The 16,713-nt window shown below is 34.4% G+C and overlaps 1 protein-coding gene across 1 annotated transcript in view; it reads left to right on the top strand.

Moving 5' to 3' along the window:
* The window catches only part of ZZZ3 (zinc finger ZZ-type containing 3), a 109,836-nt gene that overhangs the window by 31,136 nt on the left and 61,987 nt on the right, over positions 1 to 16,713 (top strand). The window contains exons 2-4 of the mRNA XM_069478104.1: positions 11,311 to 11,443; positions 11,520 to 11,585; positions 13,069 to 13,222. The gene's annotated coding sequence lies outside the window, so the exon portion shown is untranslated. The remainder of the gene's footprint in view (positions 1 to 11,310; positions 11,444 to 11,519; positions 11,586 to 13,068; positions 13,223 to 16,713) is intronic.

The raw sequence follows: 16,713 nt of genomic DNA, 5'->3' as shown, positions 1-16,713 counted from the left end.
TCTTAAGTGTAATAGGTGATTCTTATACTTAGCCATGGTTGAAAATCTCTGTGATAGGGGATTGCAATTTAGATCTGGTTAGCTACTAGGGAGGATTTAGAATAGAATTAGGTAGCGATGGAAAAGCCAGGTACAATTTGCACCTTCATTAAGATGCTTAGATTTTAACCTGTGTCTTTGAAACTACTTTGTTTCTTGGGTTTATTTTGGAGTAGCATAATTGAGGAATAATTGACTGTAAATATTTAAAGTATGTAATTTGTTAAATTTTGATACATATGTACACTGTGCAGCCATCACTACAATCAAGATTATGAACATATCCAGCTCCCCAAAATTTCCTCAGACCGCTTTCTAATCCTTCCAAACTCCTGCTACCCTCTTCCACATCCGATGGTAAACCACTGATCTGTTTTCTCTCACCATAGATGGATGTTGAATTGTTGTCAGAATGCCTTTTCTGTATTTGTATAGACGATCTTATGGGTTTTGTTTTGTTTTGTTTTTAGACTGTTATATAGAGTGAATTGCATTGAACCAACCTTATGTACATGTAAACCAATCTTACATTTTGCGGATAAACATTTAGTCATGGTTTATCATTATCCTTTTATATCTTGGATTTGGTTTGTTAAAATTTGTTTAGAATGTTGCATCTTTGTTTATGAGGAATGTGGTCCTTGGCCTGGAGTTTATTTGTTAGTAGTTTTTAACCTATAACTTAAATTTCTTTAAGAATATTTAAGAAATTTCTTCCTGGGTAAGTTTTGGAAGTTTGTGGTTTTTCAAGGAATTTGTCCATTTCATCTAAATTGTTGGTTTTATTGACAAGATGTTATTTATAGTCTCCTATCTTTAAAAAGTTGAGACATACACATGCCATAAAATTCACCCTTTTAAAGTGCACAGTTCAGTGATTTTTAGTATATTCACGAAGTAGAATGACCATCACCAGTACCTAATTGCAGAAACTTTCATCACTCTAAAAAGAAACCCCATACCCATAGCACTCACTTTCTACTATCTCCTCCCTCCCACAGTCTCTGTAATCACTTACCTACCCCTTTTTGTTTGTTCTCTGTGGATTTGCCTATTGTGTACATTTCCTCTTTCACTTGGCATGTTTTTAAGGTTCATCCATGTTATAGCATGTGTCAATACCTCCTTTTTATGGCTTAATATAATAGTATTTCATTGTTTGATAAACCTTGTTATTCAGCACTTGATGGGCATTGTGGGGTTGTTTTTACTTTATGGCTATTATGAATAATGCTACTGTAAACATTTGCGTACAAGGTTTTGTGTGAACATATGTTTTCCTTTCTTTTGGATAGACGTAGGGATGGAATTCCTGGGTCATATGGTAATTCTATGTTTAACTTGTTGAGGAGCTACCAAGCTGTTTTCTAAATCAGCTGTATCATTTTATGTTTCCACTAGCAATGTATGAGGGTACAAATTTCTCTACATCTTTTCCAACACTTATTATTGTCCATCTTTTTTATTTTAGCTATCCTAGTGAGTGTAAAATGGCTTCTTACTGTGGTTTTAATTTACATTTCCTTGAGGGCTAATGGTGTTGAATATTTTTCATGTGCTTATCAGCTATGTGTATATCGTCTTCGTAAAAATATCTTTTTTTGGGTTTTTGCCCATTTTAAAATTACGCTTGTCTTTTACTTATTAAGTTGTAAGGATTTTTTTTTATAGACAGATATTTGCAAATATCATCTTTCATTCTGTAGGTTGTCTTTTCACACTGTCAAATTTTTGTAAGGCTTAAATGTTTTGATTTTGATGATGCCCATTTATTTGTATTTTTCTTTGGTTGCTTATACTTTTTGAATTTTAATTTTTTAATTGTGACAGAATACATACGACATAGAAAATTTCCCATTTTAATCATTTTTTAAGTGCTCAGGTTAGTGGCATTAAGTATATTCACATTGTTGTGTAACCATCATCATCGTCCCATCTCCAAAACTTCATTCATTTGGTAGAACTGTAACTCTGTACCCATTAAGCAGTAACTCCCCATTATCCCTTCCCCTCGTCCCTGGCAACCACCATTCTGTTTTTTGTCTGTATGAATTTGACAACTCTGGGTAATTATGTGGAATCACATATGCTTTTAGCATCATGTATATAAGAAACTGTTGTTTAATCCAAGGTCACAAAGATTTGCACCTATGTTTTCATCTAAGAATGTTATCATTTTAGCTCTTACATTTAGGTCTTTGATTCATTTCGGGTTAATTTTTGTTTATGGTGTGAGGTAGGGGTCCGGCATCATTCTTTTGTATATGGATATCCAGTTGTCCTAGCAGCATTTGTTGGAAAGATTATTCTTTCTCCATTGAATTGTCTTGATACCCTTGTTTGAATCATTACTTTTAAAAATATCTATAGAATCATTTTTAAAAATATTGATAATTTGTATTTTTTTCCTGATAAGTCTGGCTAGAGATTTATCAGTTTTACTGATTTTACTTAAGCAGCTTTAGGTTTATTGATTTTTGTCTGTTTGTTGCCTTTTTGCTTTCTATTTCATTGATTTCTGGTCATTTTTTCCTTTTTATATGGGTTATATTATCCTTTCTTTTTCTGGTTTCTTAAGGTAAAAATTGAATTTATTGAGACTTCTTTTTTTTCTAATAAATGTTTGCTGCTTTAGATTTCTCTGTAAATAATGCTTTTGCTGCATCCTACAGATTTTGATATGTCATGTTAGTTTCCCTTTTGATTTCTTCTTTGACTTATGGGTTATTTAGAAGCATGTTATTTATGTCCAGATATTTGGGGCTTTTGAGTTATATTTTGTATAATTGATTTCTAATTTAATTCCATTGTGGTCACAATTTATATGACTTGAATCTTTTAAAATTTATTTATTGTTATTTTTCTCAGTTAACTAAATAACTGAATTGCTTTAAGCTGTTTTGGACTATTTACATTTGAAGCAGTTACATTAAAGTGATTATTGACATAGTTAAGTTTAAATTTATCACGTTGCTATTGGTTTTTTATTTCTCCCATATGCTTTTTTTTTTTTTTTTTTTTTTTTTTGAGACAGAGTCTCACTCTGTTGCCCGGGCTAGAGTGAGTGCCGTGGCTTCAGCCTAGCTCACAGCAACCTCAAACTCCTGGGCTCAAGCGATCCTCCTGCCTCAGCCTCCCGAGTAGCTGGGACTACAGGCATGCACCACCATGCCCGGCTAATTTTTTTTTTTTTTTTTTTTGTACATATATATTTTAGTTGTCCATATAATTTCTTTCTATTTTTAGTAGAGACGGGGTCTCACTCTTGCTCAGGCTGGCCATATGCTTTTTGTTCCTTTATCCCTCTTATTCTGCTTTCCTTTGGATTATTTTTTAATGAAATTTTGTTTCCTTTGTTCACTTATTAACCATAACTTTTTCCTTCCCCTTCCCTTTTTAATAGTTGCTTTAAGGTTTACAGTATACATCTTTAATTTATCACAGTGTACTTTGAAGTGATATTATACCACTTCACATATAGTATAAGAATCTTACAACATTGTATTTTCCCTTTCCAGTTGTGCTGTTACATTTTACTCCCATGTATGCTATACACTGCATAATATATTGGTGTCTTTTTTGTTAGGATTTTTTTTTTTTTGAAGAAATGGGGTCTTACTCTATAGCCCAAACTAGAGTGCAGTGGCACAATCATAGCTCATTGCAGCTTCAAACTCCTGAGCACTTCCTGAGTAGCTGGGACTACAGGAGCATGCCACCACACCTGGCTGAATTTTCTATTTTTTGTAGTGCGGGATCTCACTGTGTTGCCCAAGCTGGTCTTGAACTCCTAGACACAAACAATCCTCCCAAAGTGTTGGGACTACAGGCATGAGCTACTGCATCAGGCGTAGTTTTAAAAGATATTTAAAAGCTAAGGGGAAAGTTTTTTATGTTTATTTTTACTTTTACCATTTCTGATTCTTTCCTTTGGATAGATCCTGACTTTCATCCAGTATGTTTTCCTTCTGCCTGAAGAACTTCCTTTAGCATTTCCTATAATATACATCTGTTGGTGATGTATTCTTTTAACATTTTAAGTTTGGAATTGTCTTTATGTCATCTTTTTAAAAGATATTTTCTCTGGGTATAGAATTTTTGCTTGATACTTTTTTCCTTTTCTTTTCTTTCTTTCTTTCTTTCTTTTTTCTTTTCCCAATACCTTAAAGATATGTCTTCTCAGTTTGCATTTCCATGGAGAAGTCTGTTATTCTTAGTTTTGTTTTTGCTTTTGTTTTTGTTTTGGAGTGTTTTTCTCTATCTGCTTTTAAGATATTCTTTTTATTATTGATTTTAAGCAATGGGATTATGAATTGGCTTACTGTAGTTTTCATGTTTCTTGTGCTTGGGTTTATTGAATTTCTTTGATCTGTGGATTTATAATTTCCATCAAATTTAGAAAATTTTGGCCTATTTCTTCAAATATTTTTTCTGCCTCTCAGTCATTTGTAGACTCCCATTACTCATATGTTAGGCTTCTTGATGATGTTCTACAACTCATTTATATATATTGTTTCCTGTCTTGTTTCTCTCTTTTATTTTGCATGATTTCTATTTGCTATGGCTTTGGGTTCATTGGCCTTTTCTTTCCAGTGTCTAATCTGCTGCTAATCCCAACCAGCATATTTTTCATCTGAAACATTGTGTTTTTCTTACTAGAAGAATCAATTTGAGTTTTTAAAAAAATCTCATATCTCTACCCCTCTACCTTTTTCAACATGTGAAGAAGAGTTATAACTGATTTAATGTTCTTCTCTAGTAACTTTGTCATGTACAGTTTTTTTTCTGTTGATTGAATTTTCTCATTATGAATGGTATTTGCCCACTTCTTTTTATGTCTGGTAATTTTTTATTAGATTCCAGGCATTGTCAGTTTTACCTTGTTTGGTGCTAGATGCTTTTGTATTCCCGGGCTTTGTTCTGGGTTATGTTAATAGTTAAGCTCCTTGGAAATGACTTTGTTCTTTTGAGGCTTGCTTTATATCTTTGTTAGGTGGGACCAGAACAGTCTTTAGTCTATAGGTCACTTTGTACCACCACTGAAAGTAGTGGTGTACTGAGCACTGTACTTGTGATGTCCCATGGATTATATGAGGTTTTCCACTACAGCTGGTAGATACACAAACTGTTTACGGCCCTGTGTGAGCCACGTGCAGTGGTGTGCTAGCGCTGCTTTTTGCAAGGCAATTGTTAAAATGTCAGGAAGTTTGTGAGCTAGTTTAATTCTTAATAGAATTAAATTATGCAAACTTATAATTGAATCAGTTACACTGAGAACAAGAGTAATAAATGTTCAAAGCTCACTATATATTACTATTTTTGTGCACTCATAGTAATTTACATCTGTTGTGTCCTTATGGTACAAATATAATGTATAATATACTACCATATATTTCTTACCAACTTCTCATTCACTGATATTATTTAGTAGCTTGAAATTGGCCATAGTGGAAGTATACACACCACAGACATTAGTAACCCTGTAAACTAGGAACTAAATACCAGTAAACCTTCCACTGTTAGGTTTTCCAGCATACCCTCACTAATGGGTGTCTTTCCCTTGGATACTGATCAGTATTTAAGAAGTACTTCTGAAGATCTACTGAGATCTTGTTCCCTCTCTGAATCTTTCTTCTTTTGTTGTGGAGAGTGTAGCTACTTTGGCCTCCTGAGACTCCTTACTTCCTCATCTTAACTCAGCGAAACCACCGAGCTTGCCTGGGATCGCCTTCCCTGCTCTGCAACCTAGAAACTCTCCAAGTAGTAAGCTTGGAGGCAATTATAGGCTTTATCGTATTTATTTTTTTCTCTTTCATTGGTCATTGTCTTCCACTGTCTGGTTTCCATTGTCTGAAAAATATTTCATATATTTTGTCCAGATTTTTACTTGTTTCAAACGGAAGCATAAATCTCATCCCTGTTAATTTATCTTGGCTAGAAGCATAAGTCTCTTGGAAGAGTTTTAGATAGGAGAGTGACATCTCACTTGGTAGACCATGCATTTTTAAAGGACCAAGATGTAAGTAGAAGGACTAATTAAAAGGCATTTGGGTTAGATCAAATGAGAGATGATGAAGGCCTAAAGTTGGTCATGGATGATGATACTACAGAGGTGGGGAATAATTTGAGAAATATTTAAGAGGAAAATCTAGTGCAGGGCTTGTTTACTCTGAATCACCTATATAATGATAAATGAAGAATCTGTGCTCCATTCTAAGTTTATTGAACCTGAATTTCTCGATGAGGTTTAGAAATTTGCATTTTAAATGAGTACCTAGGTTAATGCTTAATGAACACTGAAGTTTTAGAAGATACAGAGTGATATAGTGATATATCAGTGATATATATATATATATATATATATATATAGTGATACATAATGTTTTTTTTCAGAGTACGATCATCATTGTGGGGGGGGAGCTCCTACATTGGAATGACATGAAGTGCTTAAGTAAATATGAAGATTGATGCATTCATGTCCAGGCCTGCTGAATCTGAATTTCTGGGGTGATTGGGTCCGGCAATTTCTTAGACACACTGAAGTTTGAGAGCCAGTATGCTGAAGTACTTCATGGACATGATCTTTTCTGAACTTCGCAATAACCATGAGAGGTACTAGACTGGTATTATATCTCCCATTTTATAGATGAAGAAATAAAGCACAGATAGACAAAGTGGCTTGCCCATCTTGAATTAATTATTGAAGACAGAGAATCATGCTTCCATCTCCTTCCACCAAATCTGATACTTTTCTTGCTATCCTTCTGTTGACTATGAAATAGGCTTATCTTTAAAACTGTAGAAGGCATCCAAGACATCGAACCTATGGTTCTAAATAATTTAGGGAGCCAGGAAAATGTGTTCTTCTTTGGTCATGCTTTGTACCAAATAAAAATTTGGTTCAGCTCTTTATAGCAAGTAACTGTGAAAGGTAACTTGTCTGGGAAGGGTGTTTCTGTCTTTGACCATTATCTTAATGCTTTTTTACAACTGACATTGAATATCTTTTTCTTTTAAAATCATTGTATAGTGCACATATTTAGTATTTTCACTTGTAACAACTGAAGAGTCAGGTACTAAATGTGAGTCTATAGTATAACCTTTCTTTTTTTTTTTGAGACAGAGTCTCACTCTATTGCCCAGGCTAGGGTGCCGTGACATAAGCCTAGCTCACAGCAACCTCAAACACCTGGGCTCAAGCGATCCTCCTGCCTCAGCCTCCCAAGTAGCTGGGACCACAGGCATGTGCCACCATGCCTGGCTAATTTTTTCTATATATATATTTTAGTTGTCCATATAATTTCTTTCTATTTTTAGCAGAGACAGGGGTCTCGCTCTTGCTCAGGCTGGTCTCAAACTCCTGAGCTCAAATGATCCTCCCGCCTTGGCCTCCCAGAGTGCTAGGATTACAGGTGTGAGTCACTGCACCCGGCCTGTAATATAACCTTTCTTCTGAATTTTTTCCAAGCTCTTATAAAACTAAAAAATATTTGCAGTGTCTCATAATTTAGGTTGCATTTAGCTTGAACTTCACAGTTTTATTTTTATAGTAAATTGTGTGTCTTATAACTTTGCTATATCATTAAAACTGCTAATATTTTCTAGTGAAATTTTTGGTAGTCTTTTAAAGTGCTTATATATGTGTGCTATGAATCTGAGGTTCTGTAATCTGTTAAACACAGTAGTACCAGAGTTAGATTGCAAGTAGTAGGAAAAGTAATTATTTTCAGTGAAGATTGGCTTGGGGGTTTGCTTTTGGAATGCTTGAATAGTCAACAAATTTTCTTAGTACATGAAAACAAGCAAAATTTTGTACTAAGAAATAAATAAGAAGGCTTTAGGAATGGGACTTAAATAGTTTTCCATTTTGCTTGCTTTTAAAAAGACAAAATAGCTAAGTTTTTTAAATTTCTGGAAATAAGTTACCATAGTTAAATAATTCAAATGAAAAAATTATTGTAACTTGTCATAATTTAAAGTATGTACTTCAAGGCCGGGCGCGGTGGCTCACGCCTGTAATCCTAGCACTCTGGGAGGCCGAGGCGGGTGGATCACTCAAGGTCAGGAGTTCGAGACCAGCCTGAGCAAGAGCGAGACCCCGTCTCTACTAAAAATAGAAAGCAATTAATTATATGGACAACTAAAAATATATATAGAAAAATTAGCCAGGCATAGTGGCGCATGCCTGTAGTCCCAGCTACTCGGGAGGCTGAGGCAGTAGGATCGCTTAAGCCGAGGAGTCTGAGGTTGCTGTGAGCTAAGCTGAAGCCACGGCACTCACTCTAGCCTGGGCAACAAAGTGAGACTCTGTCTCAAAAAAAAAAAAAAATAAATAAAATAAAATAAAATAAAGTATGTACTTCAGAAAGCATATAGCATTGTTGCTGAATGCTTAAATTTGAAATGTACAGCAAATGAAATGAACACAATGTAGAGGCTATAAGAGTATTGGCTAGTTTAATTTCCTTGCTTGTTATAAGAGAGTCGTGACAACCTTGAAATTTAGAATTACTTAGATCTGTGCTAAACTTTTTTAATTTGTATAAATTTATAGCATACAAGTGTAATGTTACATGGATATATTGCATTGTGGTGAAGCAAGAATTTTTAGTGTATTCATCACTGAAGTAATGTGTCCATTAAGTAATTTCTCATCATCCACCTTCCTCCCACCCCCTACCCTTCCAAATCTCCATTGCTTATTGTTCCATACTCTACATCCATGTGTGAACATTATTTGGCTTCCACTTATAAGTGAGAACTTGTGATATTTGTCTTTCTGTGTCTGAGTTGTTTCACTTAAGGTAATGGCTTTCAGTTCCATCTATGTTGCTGCAGAAGACATGATTTCATTCTTTTTTGTGACTGGGTATATATGCCACATTTTCTTTATCCAGTCATCTGTTGATGGACACTTAGGTTGATTCCATATCTTCACTATTGTGAATAGTACTGTGGTAAACATATCAATGCAGGTATCTTTAGGCTATGATTTCTTTCCTTTTGGGTAGATACCCAGTCGTGGGATTGCTGGATCAAAGGGTAGTTCTATTTTTAGTTCTTTGAGAAATCTCCATACTGTATTCCAGAGAGGTTGTACTACTTTACATTGCCACCAACAGTATGTAAAAGTTCCCTTTTCTCTTGTGAACTAAGATAAAATCTTAATCTCCCCCGCCAGCTGACTGGACCCCCCTGTTGGCCAATGGCCAACTAAGTTGCCGGCCCTGAGAAGGAGGTCAGACATGCCGCATCATTTGCCCCTCCCTTCTTGGAGATATCCTTTGTAACTCCTTAACAGGCCTAAGTCTATGCAAAACAAAGCTTAAACCGCACCTGCGGGTCCTCAATCCACATAGCAAATCACTTGAGTCTGGGTATATGGCCAGTGACTTGTCTCTGATTAGCAGACTTCCTTATCTCTCTTAACTTGAAACATTTCAAGCCTTTAGACAAAGCTTCATTTCAACCCACCTATAACCTGTAAGCCCCCTGCTTTGAGATGTTCTATCTTTTCAGGTAAAATCAATGTACGCCTACAATTTTACGTATAATTCCTGTCTCCCTGAAATGTGTAAAACCAAACTGTAACCGGACCACAGTGAGTCCACTTGCTTTAAGGCTTTTTGGGCATTGCTCTGTGCCCTGGTCATCAAATCTGGCTCAGAATAATAAACCTCTTTAAGTTATTTTACAGAGTTTGGCTTCTTTTCCATTGACAATTTGTATTCTCGCCAACACCTGTTATTTTTTGTCTTTTTAATAACAGCCATTCTAATAGATATAAGATGATATCTCATTGTGGTTTTAATTTGCATTTCTCTGATGATTGGTGATGAGTGGCATTTTATCTTATACTTGTTGGCCATTTGTTTGTCTTTTGAAAAATGTCTGTTTATGCCCTTAGACCACTTTTTAATGGGATTATTTGTGTTTTGTTGTTGAGTTGTTTGAGCTCCTTGTAAGTTTTGAATATTAGTTTCGCTGTTAGATGTATAGCTTGCAAATATTTTTTTCCATTTTGCATGTTGTCTTTTCACTCTTTTGATTATTTCTTTTGCTGTGCAGAAGCTTTTTAGTTTAATTAGGTCCCATTTGTCTATTTTTATTTTTGTTGTCTGTGCTTTTGAGGTCTTAATCATGAATTCTTTGCCGAGATCAGTGTCCAGAAGAGTTTTCCCTAGGTTTTTTTTTTTAGTGCTTTTATAGTTTCTGGTCTCACATTTTGTTAAATTTTTTATGGTGCTAATTAAGATATTTTTTAATGGTTCAGAACATAAATGAATAGAGAATAGTGTTTGAGGATAGATATGGGTGTTTCTCAATCCCTCTATATTGTTAATGAAACTTTTCACTGAGAATACCTGAAAGGTTGACAACTCCCATAACACATTTTATCCACAAAACTGATAGCATCAGGTTATCTGCATTTTCCAAGATTTTTGCCTTCTTTTTGTTGTGTAGAATTTGGAGTGACACACCATGGCGAATCATTTTAGAATACCATTCATAGGCTTGTTTTTGTATGAATGAACATTTTTTTGTAGCTCATTTTCTTCACTGATAAACTAACTGGTTAAAATAACTTAACGTTTTATATAATGCTTTTTGTCATAATTATAAGCACATGGATGTGTTTCTTAGACTTGTAATCAGCAACCAAGTTTGTTTTTAAGAAGCTTACTTTTAAAGAATGTTTGTGCAGCTACACTGATTTATTTTAAATCACATTTATTTTCTATTTACTTCCAAAATACTTTTAACAGAGGGATAATTAGTCTATAGAGGGATAATCGAAGGTGGAAAGATTACTTCAAAAGATATCAAATATTTTAAAGTCACATTTAAAGTCATGATCTTTTTATACTTCATTCTTAAGCATTATAGATTCATTCCTTAATACATCATAAAACACACAAAAAGTACTTTTCTGTTAATGTCAAGCAATTATAGACTTCTGGGAAATAAGATATATCTATATTGGTAGTAAGAAAAGGAATCTGAGGAACTCTCAACTTTGTAAAATTTTAATTTAGAATTAAATTTAGAAAACTTGTATGTGAGTACTATCTGAGAAGAATTTGTGTTAGCAAATTATCTTAGTTTGTTGAAGATAACATGTATTTCACAATTAAATGTAAGGAATAATTTGTGAAATTTATTAGGAAATGAAGTGTGCTATGTAAGTGTTTAGAAATATTACTGCTTTTATCCACAGATCTATAAACAGTAACACATCCATAGTGACTATATTGTGGTTTCCCTTCACAGATATCAAGTTGTGCTAGTACAACCATATAAATAATTAATACCTGAAGTCTCAATGTAACATGGACATTAACAGTGATGACAGATAAATACAGACGATTGGGAATCAAATACTAGGCGAAACACTTTTAAAAAGGTAAGAAAAAAATGTAATCTCAATTAAGGCCACATGGGGTTTAGTTAGAAGTAATTGACTGAAGTTTCTTTTTCAGTGTATCAGGCTTTTAAGAAACATGTCTGCAGGATCCTGTCTATCTTAATGCCGGTAGAACTCAGCTGTAAGTATCAGTTCTACTGTGAAAGCAATAATTGCAGATGTTCTTGCCTGATAAATATCATAGTAGATGATGTTCCTATAGGAACATCATCTATACCTTATAGGGACCCAATAGGGGTAGGATAGTAATGTGGCTGACTAGAACTTGATAGAGTGTTAGAATGGGCACATCCCTCTGTGCTCAGAGACACATTTTAAGTTGTAGATCCTCTTTGCTTCTGACGATTGCCACCATCTTCTCACGCTATAGAACGTAATGTTTTACCATGTTTGTGAAAGGCTTCAGGGTTGGGTACAAATGAGTTGTCAGTTGGCGTCTTTCTTACAAGAAAAGTGAATTTTCAAGTCAGGGGTTACTTCTTGTAGGATCATATTTTTACTGTGCCTCCCCTTCTCATGTTAACTGAGAACATTTTTTAATGTACTGTAGTATTAAATGGCTATATTTAGATAATTTTCCTACCTTGTGCTTTTAAAAGAAATTATAAGGCATATTTGTGAGAGGTTGTATCTACAGATATTAGCCCTATTCCCCTTCTAACTAAAACGTAATCTATTTTTACTACACAATAACTTTAGTTTACAAGGTTTTATAATTGTTTCAGTCTTTAAATTGTAACACTTCACCAAAATGATGTCACTTTTAGAATATCTACTTTTATGCTTGTAATAAAGTGACAGTTTCCATCATAAACATGTGCTGGTCTTTTTCCTGGTATTCTTCCTTGTTTCCAGATGGGCATTCATAATAACCCATTTAGCCAGATTGTACAGTCTCTGAAGAGGATATCATAACACATTATTATAAAGTAAAAATTTAATTAACCAGACTGGCCCCAGAAATGAAATGTAATTAGATTAATTAAAATATTTGGCTAACTAGGTGCTAAAACAAGAAAATTCTTATTGTTTTTGTCCTTGTTGAAAATACATATGTCAAAAATAATAGAAATTTCCTTTTTCTTTTGAATCTTTTACTACTTTAATAAACGTCAAGGTTATTCTGTAGGTATAGAAGACTTGGTTGATTCTTTGGTGTACATAACCTAAATGATTTTTGTGGTTCAGTTTCCAGTTTTGCATACTTGAAGTCCAAAATTTGGAAAGTCCTCTAGGATAAGAGATTATAAATTCTGTTATGAAAAAAAATCTTATCAAGGCGATCTTTAGGTCATAGCAAAAAAATATTGCTTTAGAGCAGACTATAGAAAAGAACTGAGTCATATTTTGACTCAAACTATTACTGAGTAATTGTAAGGATTTGGTTTATTTCAAGGTCTTTTTGGTTTGTTTTTGTTGATTTCTAAAAGTCCTATTCCAACTTCTTAATATCCCTGAGGCTACAGACTTACCAGGAAGCACTGAAGATATAAGTATGAGTAGATTCTATTACCTGCTATTTCGTCTTATTATCGAAGGAGTGAATCTATTAGCATAAGTTAATTTTCTTCTTTAATTCTTTTTTTTATTATTTTATTTTAAAGAAAGGAATTTAGGAGGTTCTAGTATTCTCCATGGCTGAAGCTGAGAGTCTGAAACCCTGATGCTTAAGCTCTATTCTAGATCATAGCTCCAACTCCTTCAGGATATAAGGAAAAGAGATAATATTACCACAATGATAGATCTTTGGTTGTACAGGTAAGTTATTTAGTTTTGCAGTAGTGAAGACAACTGTAGTTTGATTTTTTTTTTTTTTTTTTTTTGTGGGAGGGGGTTGCTATTTTTCTATACTTCATCCTCTGTGGAAAATTGTATCATCTGGCTGGCTGTTTATAGGCATGTAGAACTATAGGGTATGGGTTAGGGATGAAATGTTTTCCCACTTTTTCCCTAAAAGGGTGATAAATGAAGTGATTGAGTATGTTGTAATCTCTAGATCATTAAATCTATCTTTGATACCTTAGATATTTTTTATTCAAAGGGCATTATGATATTCCTTGACTTCTCTTTCTTCCCAGTTGTCTTTTTAAGTGTATATTCATTCACTTCTTCTATCTGTCTATCTATCAATCAATCATCTGTCATATATCCGTTTCTCTTAATGGGAAAGAAAGAAGAAACTCCTTTATATAAGACAGTACATGATAGCGTTCCCAGACTTAAAAGAGGTGAATATTAAGAACTTTAAGTCGAATTGCATGGGTGGGTCCCCCAAATTTTACCCTTCTACTTTTAACCTTATAGATAATGGTGATAATTACACAGCTGAAGTAATTTGTCTTAAAAGAAGTATATGACATGCATAGCCTGAACATTATTAAACACTTTATGTTTGTGTCCTAGACAACTAGAAAAGTAATCGTATTGGTGACACTTCCCAGTTGCTTTTATTCTTTTTTCCCTTTTACTTTGTTTTGTGTATGTGACTATATACCCGTATCATGACTAGTTTTCTGAAAATTGTTCACTTAGTAAAACTAAATATTACGATAATCAATATTGACTAGAGCATTGGTGTTGATGGAGAATTGCCAGCCCCTCAATTAAAATAAAATATACCACTTTGGTGATGATAACAGGAGCAAAGCTTACAGCCAGGGTCTTTGAAATATCTTTTTGAGATTTCTTTCTCTTAAGTAAGTAGCTGCAGCAGTGTATCACTAGGTGAGGCTTTTTAGTTTAATCATTTTTCCTTTTAGTTGTTGTTGATGCAGTTCTACAGATGTGATCACAGGGGCTAGAAATTTATCATTGGAAACATAGCGGATTGTATTTCAGAGATTGTTTCATAATCCTGTAGTTAGATTTGGGTAACAATAAGTTCAAATTTAGAGGGGAGAGTAGTTTAACAGCAAATAAGTGGGTAGGATATGTGGAATTATGGGTAGGATTTGGGGCTTACTATGAATGCAGAGGCTGAAATTTGGTTGACTGGCCTATCTCAGATATACCCTCCAGTAGGATGAAAATTTATGAGGGTGGAGAAGAGAGGAAGGGAGTCTGGTTACTTTTAGTGGTTGATCACATTCTCTTCCTTCTGTATTCTAGAAAGTCCCACTACTCATTAGTTGGTGGATAGCATATAGGAAAATCTTCAGTCTAGTTGTTAGATTGGGCTTTGTCCATATGAATATATTAACTAATGATTTCCCCTAATTCTAAAACTAGAGTGATTAAATTTCTTTTTTCTTTTTTCTTTTTTTTTCTTTGAGACAGAGTCTCACTCTGTTGCCCGGGCTAGAGTTCTGTGGCATCAGCCTAGCTCACAGCAACCTCAAACTCCTGGGCTTAAGCGATCCTACTGCTTCAGCCTCCCGATTAGCTGAGACTACAGGCATGTGCCACCATGCCTGGCTAATTTTTTATGTGTATATTTTTTTAGTTGTCCAGCTAATTTCTTTCTGCTTTTTAGTGAGACAGGGTCTTGCTCTTGCTCAGGCTGGTCTCCGAACTCCTGAGCTCAAACGATCTGCCTGCCTCCGCCTTCCAGAGTGCTAGGATTACAGGCGTGAGCTACCAGGCCTAGCCATTAGTCCCTTTTTGTTAAATTTCATGCTTAGTTTATTAGCTAACTGTAGAAACTGTGTGCCTTTAGGTATGCCTATCCAAAATAGAAAAGATATGAAGAAAAAGATTAGAATAGAAGAAAAGATCATCAAAGGGAGGGTTGGTAAAATTTTATTTAACTCTAATCTTAATTTTAACCAGTTTAGGTTGGGCACAGTGGCTCACGCTTGTAATCCGAGCACTCTGGAAGGCTGAGGTGGGAGCATCGCTTGAGATCAGGAGTTCTGAGACCAGCCTGAGCAAGAGCAAGACCCCATCTCTACTAAAAATAGAAAAAATTAGCTGGGCGTGGTGGCATATGCCTGTAGTCCCAGCTACTCAGGAGGTTGAGGCACGAGGATGACTGCAGCCTAGGAGTTTGAGGTTGCTGTGAGCTAGGCCACAGCACTCTAGCCAGGACAACAGAGCAAGACTCTGTCTAAAAAAAAAAAAAAAAAACCAAAAACAAACTTTTCAAAACCAGTTTATTGCCCCAAGTGTATGTAGTATGTTAATTTCATGCAAGAGATTTTTATAGTCCTTTGTTTGGTGCTTCCTTAGCCAGAGGGATCATGGCCTTATTTATACATTTTTAATTATTAGGATCCAATAAGGAATTAAAGGGAATTATAAATAGGTCTCATTTAGCTTGAAACTTGATGGCTATTATTTTATTAGATTTCTGTCTGAATGCAGTGATCTAAGAACAGTACAAAAGAATCATCCGGGAATCTGACTCAGTGGTAGGTCTGAGACAGGGCCTGATATAGTCTGCATTTCTAACAAGCTTCCAGGAGATGCCTATGATTGTGTTGCAAGAGTTTGAGGTACTAAAAGGGGTCCTTGGTATGAAACAGGTTCTCTTTAAATACAGATCAGTAGTACAGGACTTGAAAATCCTAAAACTTGGGCTTCATGGTAGTTGTTGAATGAAATAAAAACGTTTTCAGGGAGCAAAAAAAAAAAAAAACAAGTTTAATCTTTATTAAACTATATTAATCAGTGTTTTGGTATTTTATTTAATCTTTCATATTAATCAGTGTCTTAATATTTTAATCACTAGAATGATAAATAAGATAGGCCCTCAGGTGGTATTTTACACTGATTTTTATATATACTCTATTAGAGGATCTGAGTACTAATAAATACATTTATTTCATCCAAAGTAGTCTCTTTTGAGAAGTTTGTACTGCAAGACAGAGATTTTCATTTGGATTGGTGTGGAAAGAAAAGGTCTAGGAAGCCCTTTTATTAGAATCATTTAAGAGGTTTATATGCCCTTAATTACCGTTGCATTTTAAAAAGTAAAGATTAACAAATTTTTTGTGTGTGTGTTTATAAACTATTACTATTGCCAGCATTAATTTTGAACCATAAATTATGAGCATAATTAAATTAGCATAAAGGTACTTGTTACATTTTGTAAGTAATTTATAAAATTAACTTATTTTTACATTTTTTGTATTTGCGTATGTATTTAATATTTAAAAATCAGGAATCTTCAAATTTGAGAGCTCCAGATTTGGGTACATGAAACAAATACATTGCTTTTAATATTTTTCAGTTTGTGTTCTTTTAAAACATCATTTGAAATTTAAGTTTTTTGTAACTAAAAGTGGAAATTTATGGGACATCCAATGTTT

This window comes from Eulemur rufifrons, chromosome 8, assembly GCF_041146395.1.
Source record: "Eulemur rufifrons isolate Redbay chromosome 8, OSU_ERuf_1, whole genome shotgun sequence".
NCBI lineage: Eukaryota > Metazoa > Chordata > Mammalia > Primates > Lemuridae > Eulemur > Eulemur rufifrons.
Note: the sequence above shows the minus strand (reverse complement) of the source record. Positions and strands in the feature narration are given on the sequence as shown.